General features: G+C 31.9%; 1 pseudogene; it reads right to left on the bottom strand.

Annotated features, from left to right (window-relative positions):
* Positions 1-2042: 2042 nt before the first annotated feature.
* LOC115972769 lies at positions 2043-10696 on the bottom strand (annotated as a pseudogene).
* Positions 10697-12545: the final 1849 nt, after the last annotated feature.

The raw sequence follows: 12545 nt of genomic DNA, 5'->3' as shown, positions 1-12545 counted from the left end.
AACGAGGTGCAGATGGAATGAACCATAACTTTCCCAAAACATCTATGCAAGGGGACCAAACTTTAGTTTGTTCATTTACAACAAATTTTCTTTTGAAGCAGCATCACCAGTGATTTATGGAACTAAATTGCAGATGCAGTGAAGGGATTGCATACTATGTGCCCAAGATTTGGACAGTGTTGGCTTCTATTTGAATGCTACTGAAATCCCTACCTGTGTCAAAATTTGATATCTTTGGGTTCATATCATCATCTAATAACGCATTACTTGCTTTCATATCTCTATGGAGTATGGATCTTATTGACAATATTTGCGCATTTAGCCCAATCTACTTCCGTACATTTGTTTGGATCTGCATTGTAATATTAAAGATTTTTTTTTTTCCCTGAAAAAAAGGAGGTTCACACATATAATCATCACTTCATACCCCATGGTACATTGCAACTTTGGCTTTTTGGTAAGCTCATGGTACCACCAGCAGGACACATTAGTTCACATAATGGAAATTTTGCCATATAGGCGTGTGTGTGGGTTAGAGAGAGCCTTCCAAACAAGAAGGCACCTTGACTAGTGTTGGCCATGTAGTCATAGACTAGATGCTTTTCATCTTCTTCCAACATGTTTTTATGGGTTCTTAACTGGGCTTTGCTATTAAAAACGTGTTACCTCCATAATTACGAAATAGTTTTTGAAAATTTGTGATCTTTAAATTAAAACAAAGTACAAAACATGTACAATCAAACTTTTCTCTCAATAAAACTAAAAGAAAAATTTATTCAACCCAAATTTTTTTAGCTGCAAACAGAGACAACAAACTTAACCAAATTCATACAAACTTTGCAAATTATATTAAACCGAAACAACCAAAAGCAAAGTTATACATGAGCATATACTTCTAACCATAATTATTGAAACTCTATTGGATTGTGCCACCTAGATAAGGGTCGAGTCTTGGTAACAGTGATTTTATTTTCTTGATACAACAAATCAATCAACATCTTGCCGGTTAATCAATGGGTGTAGATATGCCTTCTTAAATGTAGCTTCTATAAAGCACTAACGAGGATATAGCTCAGTAATTGAAGCCTCATTTGCTGAGTGTTGGACATAGCTGTCACTGGAATGATTTGACCGTGAGATGCATGGTTGTCAAAATCGCGATCTGGATCATAAAATCACACGATTTTACGATCCCACCTCACCAAAAAGTTTAAAATTGTTGCAGGATCACAAAAATGGTAGAATCTTATGTAGGATCATGTAGGATTGTATGGGATCCTACCAATCCTACCATTTGGCTTGATTTTTTTATTTTTTTATTTAAGTGGGATTCATTTGGGTAAGATAATCCACCTAAATCCACAAGCCTAAAGGGTTATCAGAAGCCCAATAATGAATTGAAGTCCCAAATTGACCCCTATGTCAACAAAAAATCTCAAAAAAACCTTAGGGATTTCGATGATTACGCCATGGATGTTGATACTAAGAAGGATATAGATAATGAAATAAGATATGACAATGACAGTGATTAGATTAGAAGAACCTTAGAATAGGATTTCTCTTTTGGATTTCATATTTGTAATTAGCTAGTTTACCTTAAATTGAGAATTTTTTTTTGGATTACACATTGTAAATTTGTAGTTAGCTAGTTTTTATATACTAACTAGCCTAACTTATTTTGGATTTGGAACTTAGAATTTGGAAAACATTTTCCATGTGTAGATAATATTTTGGTACTTAGTTGCTAATTAAACATGTACTGAACTTTTTAAATATATTATGTTAAAAGTTAAATATATTTTGTTTCGTTAGAATGACATAAGAATGATGTAGTGCGTGCAAATTACATTTTATGATGCAATTTTTTTTAATGGATGAATTCATATTTTAAGTGATTATATAACATACAAAGTCACTATCAATAGGTTTTTTGCTTAAAATTTGAAAACAGGTAGGATCTTACGATCCACGATCTGATCCTCTGATCCTACGATCCACGATCCTATGTAGGATCTTGATTTTGACAACCTTGGTGAGATGTCTCATTCAGTGTTGTTGTGCATAAAGAATGCAGATTGGGATGGTATTGGAAGAGTGATAGAGTAGCTATTAAGCATAAGAACAATCATAGCCATGGTTGGCCTATTAGTTACACTTTCTTGAACACATAGTAAACCAACGTGGCTCATTATTTCAGTAATAGAGCTATGTCTCAATGTGGGATCTATAATATGTGAAGCAGTTCCCTCCCTCCAATTTTTCCATGCCTACAAGATATAAGTAATGGCCGGACATAATATCAAAGAAAATATTTCTATGAGCAAATTGTACTTTTTACACTTAACTACAGTGTAGTTATAAACTTATAATGTCCCCCCTAAACTATTGTAAACCCTGTTATTAGGAAGCCTGTCAAATGTTAATGAAAAATTTAAACTTCTATTAATTACTTGAAAAGGTTGGCTTTCCCATTAAATTAAGGAAATATTACAACTACGCAATATTTAAGAGGGGGAAATGCACTAAATCTCTTATTTTTATCTTGCCAATTTCATGCGTATGTACTAGTGTTATACAAACAAAAAAGGGAAATGTTCTAAAATTGATCATACTTACAGAGCTTAGAAGGTCCTCCACATTCTCTCCACTTCGAAAACAAGCGTTCCTCTGTCCACTCACAATTTTCAATATTAACACACCAAAACTAAAGACATCGGATTTCACTGAAAACTTTCCAAGAAACAAAATAAAAATTAGTTCTCTACTCTCAAGATATTTACTAGGTCCCCACAATTCCACTTGTATATGCTTGAGTTTGATCCAGTAAAAATAATTTTGCCATGCCAAAATCTAAAATCTTAGGATTCATCTCTTCGTCTAAAAGTATGTTGCTAATTTTAAGATCACGATGGATAATTCGAAGCCGCGAATCTTCATGAAGGTAAAGAAGCCCCCAAGTAGTACCTTCTATGATTTTGTAACGCTTTTGCCAATCCAAATGTACACGCTTGATAGGATCTATGTAAAAAATTAATTATATGATTTAATTAATTAAAAATGTGCAGGTATTTTTTTTATAGGACATGTAGCCCAAAAGAAAATTTATGAGCACAACTTGATAAATAGAAGTGCAGACATACCAAAAAGGAAGTGATCAAGACTTTTATTTGGTAGAAACTCATATATCAAAAGCCTTTCTTCCCTTTCCATTCAAAACCCTAAGACTCTGTTTGGGAGTTTATAAAGGAATGGAATGGAATGATCATTAAAGGAATGGAATGGAATGGATTTAGTAGGGAAAGGAATGGAATGGAATATAATGGAATGTGATTTAAAAATCTTGTTTGGATGTTATAAAACAAAGGAATGGAATGGAAAGTAAGTAACACCATTTGGGAGTGACATTGGAAGGAATGGAATGAAATCATTTTATAAAAAAATTTATATTAAAAATAATCTACTCCAACTTATTAAAGTTCTAAACTACTATTATTTTAATTAAAATACTTTTCATTTTACTTTCTTCTCTTTTTAAATTTTTTTTACTCTTGTTTTTTTCTTAACCACACACCTGTCCTTGTACACTAGCTTTAACATCTTAATAAGTTGTAAACAAATGCATAAAATATATTATGTATATATTTTGTTTAGACAGAAAAGGAATTGACGTTGATAAAGGAATTGACGTTGACGGATAGAAAAGGGAACTATCTTGGTCTGATATTGGTTTTGTTATTTGCATTGCAAGAATTCTGTTGTGATTTCATGAATAAGTAGTGGGCAATAAATTTGTTTGAATTATTTTTGGCTAAGAATATATTCAATGAAATGCCTTGATTTGAATTTGGGCAGAGTCATGTTACTCGGTCCTAGGCTGAATCATTTTCATGTTTAGCATTAATAGTAAAAAAATAAATTTCTAAGCTAACTCAGTGTATGATTTTCCGCAACAGTGCATTACTTTCTAGTTTCTTCTCATTAAATTTTTTTTTTTTACTCTTGTTTTTTTCTTAACCACACACCTGTCTTTTGTCTAAACTTGTACGCTAGCTTTTGTAGACATTTCCTCTTAACCATACACGTGGTGAAGCCTTGGAGATATTAACTAATTGGATGGTTGACTCAAAATTGCAAGTGTAACACACCACTTGCTTCGTAAATAACAGAAGAATCAAAGAGGAAACAGAGTAAAAAGAAAATTTGAGTTCTCCAGCGGTTCTCAGTTTCAAATTCACAGCAGTTCTACAACAGTTTTCCAGCAGTTCTCACTTTCAAATTTCTAAATACAATTTTTTTTTAGCTGTACAGGTAACAGCAGTTTTCGTTTCTTTTCACTTTCAAGGTTTTTTCGTTTCTTTTCACTTTCAAGGTTTTTAGTTGTACGTAATGTAGTTTGTTTTGGTTTTTAGATGTACAAAAACACTATATCACTCTCATGAATCACTAGCAAACAGTTCATAAAAAATAAATAAATAAAAAAGACTAGCAAACAACCGAAAAGAAAAAGAAAAAGATAGACATACTTGGTTTGAGCAATAACTGAAAATTGCAGCAGACAAAAAAAAAAGAAAAAAAGAAAGACTAGCGGCAGCAGCTTCACTTTGTAGAGGACGGACAATATTGTGCAAGAATTATAGCTTTATTTTTTTTTACGGCTGAATGAGAAAAAAAAAAAGGCTGATATTAAAGGGGTATTTTAGGGATTTTAATAAAAATTTCATTAAACCTAAATTCATTCCCTCCCATTCCTCCCAATTTTGAGGGGAACAAAAATTTGAAGTTTTGAGGGAAAAGGGAGGAATGAGCATTCCCTCCTAACCATTCCATTCCCTCCTACTTAAACTTCCAAACAAGGGAATGGACATTCCATTCTCTCCGTTAAAACTCCCAAACAAGAGGAGGGAAGAATATTCTAAAAATATTCCTTTTATTCTATTCCATTCCCTCCTCTCAAACAGAGCCTTAGAGTTTGACTAAATTACAGTGCTGAAGTTTAGCAACTAATAGAACCTCATTCTTAAATTCTAAATCTCCTTGTCCAGATTCTATTGGCAACCTTTTAACAATGATAACTTGTCCATTATAGAACATACCTTGATGATGTATAGGAATAAAATTCGTGTAATCATGAGAGAATTTGAAGATTTTGACAAAAACTGATTTAGTTCTTCATAAAATTATACTATAGAACATGGTTGTCAAATTCGGACCGGACCAAATAGTTCGACCTGGTTATCTGTTTCTTTAGCAAGTGAAAACGGGTCCTGAAATAAATTGGGAAAAACGCATGCTCCAGGTATAGAACCAACGACCTATTGGGAGTTTTGGACCTTTATTCAACACACTAACCACTGAGCTGGTTGGATTCCTTGTGTCCTTCTTAAAATTTATATATTTTTTATTTTAATTTTACAAGAATAATAGTTTTCGATTTAATTTTATCACTATTTACTTAATAGTATTAAATATATATATATATATATATATTTGGTTCAAGAATTTTTCTTTCACATCAATAAATATGAATATGAAAATTGTAAAATTTATGTTAAAAATGATTTTATTTTAAATTAAAATGCATTTTTTATTTGAAAGATGAATAAATATAATTTTTTAAAGTTTATATTTATTATTTTCTATTCACTTTATAAAAATAACGAAAATACATTTGAAAGTTGTTTTAATTGTTTAATATTTTTTTAAGGGTAAATTTTCATATTTTTACACATTTAATACATTTATTTGTATGTTTAAAATCATAAACTTCTCCCTTCTCCAATTCTTTGAACGGTCATGATCTGAAAACCATACTATAGAATTACCTTGTAAACAGCCCAAAATCCACCTTGTCCGAGCTTATTTGTTTCAGAAAAGTTATCTGTCGCATCTCTAATAGTGCCAAAGTCGAATTGCAGAGATTCTACGCTTCAAACTTCATCGTCAATATCTTTACATGAGGAACAAGTTGATACCTACACTAATAAATCGAGTTCTCTACTTAAAGAAGAAAAGTCCCACTATTTAAAATAAGTACGCATACAGTACTAATGATACAAACAAGCTTTTTCACTCTAGGTTTAATGGAAATAACCTCTTAAAAGAGAATTTTGATTCTACGTTACTAGATGAGAGCTAAATAACTTATGATATAGAATTATTTAGGGTTCAACTCACATTTGAAATTAAATAAAAATACCATTTTGTAATTCAATTTCTATTTCAATTTTTTTAATAAAATTTATACTTTGCCCATTTATAGTGGGAGTTTCATTTAAATTCTTCTTCTTCTTCTTCTTCTTCTTCTTCTTTTTTTCTTTTTAAAAAAAAAAAAAAAAAAAGTGGTACAAGACATGGGTGGACGTTAAATTGTCAATTTTATTTATTAATTTTTTATTTTTTTTATCCTTTCATTTCTTGTTGAAAATTCCTTCTACAATTCCACAGCTCTCTTCTAGGAGTCCAAATCTTCTGTACCACTCTCCCAACTCCACTCTATGCTCCACAAATAAAAATTTGATACATGTCTACCTATTTAATTAAATGCTAATTTTTTGCCTTTTTATATTCCAAATTTTCAGTTTCCTAAAAAAAATTTAAAACAAAAAACCAACACATGTTCAACGGCCAACATCACCGGTCCAACCAGCAGAGTGAGAATAGTAATAAGAAAATCAATCAATTCCTTGCCTGCTTCAGCGAAGAGCACTTGGTGTCTCTTTTTGTCAATCAAAAGCTTCAAGCTTACCTTAGTGGCTGCCATGTTTTGTATGCTGCTTAGAGCATTTACCTTAGTGGCTAACTTAGGTCCACCGTAGTGGCTACCTTTGGTCCACATCTCAGCCGCCAGGTCCACACCAACACATGGTTTTGTTGTGTTTATTCTGTTGTGTGGCATAGTGCTTCGTGGCTTTCTATTCTTGAAAGTTTTCAGTTTCTGTGTGCTGATTGATTAATTGTGGTAATCAAAGTACGAACAAAAGGTTACGCACTGACTTGTACCAATTTGGGGTTGAGTATCTGGTAAATTTTTGATGGATTGTTTGTTTGTGGTGATCGGTGAAGATGTGTTGGTGTTTTTTTTTTGGGTAACTGGCTAGCCGGCTGAGGTGTGGACCTGGCGACAGTAGTGGATGGCCAATGACAATGTTGGTGATCTCTTTTTAGTGGAGCCGGCGAAGTTGGTGGTGGACCGGTGATGGTGGCCGTTGAACAAGTGTTGGTTTTTTGTTCTAATTTTTTAGGAAACTGAAAGTTTGGAATAAAAAAAGGCAAAAAATTAGCATCTAATTAAATAAGTAGACATGTGTCAAATTTTTATTTGTGGAGCATAGAGTGGAGCAGAGAGAGTGGTATAGAAGATTTGGACTCCTCTTCTAGGGGCTCCCCTCTAGATCTGTGTTTTTTTGGCTTCATGCACAAATTTGTAATAACTGGAATGTAAATGTGAAGACTTACGGTAGAAAAGAAAATTTAAGATTAAGGATACGTTTGGTAGACTATAATAGGCATTGTAATGTAATAGTTATTCTTATGATTTAACTATTCAATAGTTATATTTTTATTAGAGGAAATAGTCATTTCTAATAAATAGCTATATTTTAAAATAAGGAATAACTATTTATCTCTAAAATGGTCATAATAGCTATTCTTTAATAAGTGTATTAATTTCTAAAATTAATATATTTCCCAATAAACAAACTTTCCATATGCACATAACAATTATAAAAACAAAAAAAACATAAAAAATAACTAACATTTCTTTCAAATTTTAAAAAATATTATTTTTTAGAAAATATAATTATATGAGTAAGATATTTCCTAAAATATATCATAATTTTGATTTAAAATGCTTTTAATCCATTTTCTTTAGGGTTCTATTATTGTATTGTCACCAAATATATATATATATATATATATATAGTAATAAGTATTACATTTCTATATCTTATATTCCTTGTAATACCTATTTCTATTTATATGTAATTATCGCTACAGTATACCAAATGTGCCCCAGGTATTATAAAAATTCTTAAAATAAGTCAAAGCACATATGGTATTTCCCGATTACATATAGGTATATTGTCAAATGTTGAAAGCTTTTAAATTGGTTTATTTTCTTAATTTTCTCTTAAGTATGTAAATTGTCTGTTTAAATTTATTATATTTGGATTATTTTTCTAAGATATTCTGTTTATGAATATACATTGATTATTATTGTTAATATCATTGTATTGTCCATGCCTTAAAAAAATAAATTCAGTTTATATTTACATTATATATTATGTGAAAAATTAAATTTTGGTTTTTTTTACTTGCTATTTATATATATTTATTAATATGTTACACATCAAAGTTAGCTAGGCTTGCGTTGTGCAACAACCCCCTCAATCCACCCAAACCTCCAATCCCTCTTTGCTACGCATCGCCCCGTATAGAGATGATATTTATTTTCAAGAGCTGAGGGGAATCAACTATTTAAGTGATGGGTTGGGTTGGGTGTTATGTTGAGTGTTTTTTAAACAACCAAGACGCAACCCAACCCGTCTATATATATATATATATATATATATTCATCTCTTGTTAGTTTATTTCTCATATCAAATTTAAAGGTTTTTTTTTTTTTTTTTTTTTTTTTTTTTTTTTATATTAAATCCATTATTTACGTATGTTACTATGAAAAATGTAATAATTTTCCTACATATTCAAAAGCATATATACATTCTGACATAAATATGCTTAAATAAGTTAAAAAATATCCATATCATAAAACTTGTGTAATATCCATATCATAAAACTTGTGTAATATGATCTATGAGAAAGTGGACACTTCTTATGACTTTCTTTAATGGTTTATTATAGTTTTGATGCAAGTCCTTCTATGGTTTATTGGATTTATAGTAAATAGTTTTTAAATTTATTGATAAATAATAAAATAAATTTTGATGTTTAGCATACACTACATAACTAAAACTAGCACACCTAACCCGCCCAATCCGACAAGTTGAAATTGTCCAAATTTTCAACCGGCTAGCCATTTTTGTAGTTTGCTAGGTTAGTGGTGGTTTGGAATTTTTCGCCATAACCCACCCAATTCGAATCAAGTACTCCCTAGGCCAAAATAACATCTAGCTAACGTTTTGGACAAAAGATTTCAAAACCAGATTTTTAGTTACTTTCTGCTTTCTGCCTTGGCCGGCTCCTCACTCTTAAAAAGATGTAGATTGAGACAATTAGTACCGCAAACGCAACAGTTGGTACAACTATAATGATAACAGTCCATGATGTGCTTCCCCCATTCTCTGCAAAAACCATAAATTTGTTCTCATTAGAACATTGCGGGGGTAAGATCCCAAACTAGCATTACAAATCTTAAAGAGACTGATTGTTGGCACAAACCTTTTACTTTTATTTTTATATGTTATATATATATATATATATATATACTTTTATTTTTATATGTTATATTATATATATATATATATATATTATTTTTTGAGTTTTTTTTACTTTGGTGATTATAACCAGCTTCATAAAGCCACATTTTTAAATTAAAAAAAAAATGAAATTATACTTTAAATAAGAAAGTTAACTGTCTGCAAAAGCTGGAAATTAATAACTTAAAATGTTTATAATATTTTCCAAAAATGTTATGTCATATACAAGGATTTTTTTTTTTTTTTTTTTTTTGAGTTCCAGTTAGCTCAACTGGTAAAGTCTCTAATGGTTGAATAAGAGATCTGAGATTCAATCACCATCTACACTAAAAACTAATTGGTGTCTTAGTCTGATAGTAAAGAGTTATCATCAGGAGCAGATGTCATAGGTTGAAACTCTCTTAAAAAAAGAAGACTTTTTTTTTTTTTGGATAAACTCACAAGAACATCTTAATTATTACCAATTAATTTGCTATATTACTTATAAGTAGCGAAATGTCATAGGTACCTTTTGAAGTAGTGGGATTGATTGATGGTGGAGGCAGTGGAGCTGTATATTCTAAGAAGGGGTAGTCCTGAAACCTGATATCACAGCTGGTTCTCTAATTAGTCTCGCACTTATTTTTGCTGTCACAGCATGATGGAATTTGCTTAAAACCGCCACGTAAGCAATTACCGCAGTCATCAAGAGACAAATCAGGCGTGCACTGTACAAGTGCATATAATGTAATAAAGTTTAGCTCGGTTGCGTTTTGTGCTGCATACTTAAGAAGACAATCGCCAGCTTCAGCTTCTTTTGTTAGGTTATCCAACAAGGTCGACAGAACTTTATTGAACTTAACCACTTAATTGGCCGGTACGTTTTTCACATTTAAGTAATGTATCTCTGGATTAGTGTCCACGATAACTTACATTTATCGGACCATCCTATTGCCTATATTTTGATTAGGACAATTCTGTTTGTGAAGATCAGAAGAGTTCTTCAGGCAACTACGGCAAACATCTGGCTTAAGATCTCCTCTACAAAGTCCAATCCCATATACTATGTCAGAATTTTGGCCATAAGAGGAATTGTAGAATCCATAATCAATTTCGGTGTTGGAGTAGAGGGAGGAGACGAGGGTGTTGACGTTTGTCTCATAGGCACTGTTGCTGGTGAAGTTACCCTTGTTCGCACAATTGAATTCCTGCGCAGTGCCTTGAAAAATGAGCATCAGAATGGCAATGAGGAAGAAAAGTAATCTTGAGAAAGCCATTGCCATGCGTTCACGTGCAATGGCGGAATATAGGCCAAGCTAGAAGCTTATCGTTGGCTTTTATAGAGAAGTTAGAGGGCATAGTTTTGGCTTGTGGGTTGTCACTTTTTCAAGTCTAGCAAAATGATTTTGACAAAATCTAATGTTGAATAGATGTAGGATATTGGATATAGTTCAACAATTTACTTTTGTGATAAAGCAAAAGGAACAATATACAGATCTAAATATAAGTTGTCAGTTTTTAGACCCCTTAAAACCACAAACAAATTAACCTAGATAATTAGCCAAGTGATTACTTAGTCAAATTAACAGATCTAGGTTAACACAAATATATCATATCAATGTATAGCAGTGGAAAATAAATAACACAACGATATGATAACCCAGGAAAACCAAACCGGTAAAAAACCTGAGGAGGATTTAACCTAACTATCCTCAAGGTAAAAAGCAAATCCACTAGAAAGAATCGAAGTTCATACAATAAGACTTACAAGCCCCCACGCTCGACTTCTTATTGCTACCAACCAGTAGAACTTACTGACACGACCACGTGTAAGCTCCGAATCCATGGACTCCTTCTTTCTTTGGCCTTTGTAAAACACAAACACCCCCGTTTGTGACTTTGAGATCCCACTCAAAGGTTTAGCAACACAAACTCTCCTGTTTGTGACTCTAAGACCACCCTTGAAGGTTTAGATCATCAACACCTTTTATTACAAGAGAAGGCAGCAACTTCTATAATACCGGATCTTAAAATTCTTCAAGGAATAGCACCGGTAGTAGATATAAGAGAGCTTTTTAGGAACAAAACCCTAAATACAAAAGAGGCACAATATTTTCTCTCTGAAAAGTCACATAAAAATGTGCTTAGGGTTTTCTTTATATACTGGGAGAAGTAGATTAGAAACCCTAATCCTAAATGGACTTGAACTGCTGTTTGGGCTTAATTAAAATTCTGCAGATACGACTTTCGATCCGTCGAGCCTGTCTTTCGATCGATCGAACTAGACAGATTATGAAATCTTCTTCCTGCAGCTTGTATGTTCTTGAATCTTGACTTGAATCATCTTGAGCATTGTCTAATAAAACCTATAGACTCTAAGATTTATATCTAGACAAGTTTGTGTTCACGATTTGCCAATTGTTCTAAACATTTAGAACCTAACAAACTCCCCCTTTGGCAATTCGAGACAAAACTTTCATACAAAATGAAATGCTCAAATACAAGAACAACCCAATACAATAAAATGCCCCCAATTACATCACAAATCCCAATCTAAGACTCCTAACCTAGAAGTTGCCAATAAGAGGTAGAAGGTCTTGATCAGAATGTACTTGTTTTTCCTGAAACACTTAATAAACACATCACCACATGTGTGGATAGAAAGACATATAAATAATAATATGAAATAGAATATTAAAAAAAAAAAAAAAAAACTAACTCTCCCCCTAAGTTAGATACAACAAAAAGTTTTTTATATTTTCCCTCTAAACAAAACAAACAGGTCATCTATGTCTCCCCCTTTTTGTCACGTATTGACAAAGTCTACCTAATCAGAAGGTAGACAGAAAACATACGCAACAGAGTAAGAGAAAATAGAGACAACTCCCTCTATGAAGAGCAACAACTCCCCCTAAGAACCACAAAGGTTTAAAAAAAAAAAATTTCTCCCCTTATAAAAATAGGAAAAACAATACAAGTTTTGGGAAAAACAGTTTTAGGGAAAAATAAAAGGGGTGGGGATAAATAAAAAGACACAAACCAAGTTTTTAAAAAAAAAACAAAGTTGAAGATACACATGAAGAAAAATATTCTCTCTTTCAATAAAATGCAAACATGGCATTATGTGACCCA

This window comes from Quercus lobata, unplaced genomic scaffold, assembly GCF_001633185.2.
Source record: "Quercus lobata isolate SW786 unplaced genomic scaffold, ValleyOak3.0 Primary Assembly Scq3eQI_73, whole genome shotgun sequence".
Classification (NCBI taxonomy): domain Eukaryota; kingdom Viridiplantae; phylum Streptophyta; class Magnoliopsida; order Fagales; family Fagaceae; genus Quercus; species Quercus lobata.
This window is presented reverse-complemented; position numbering and strand designations above follow the sequence as displayed.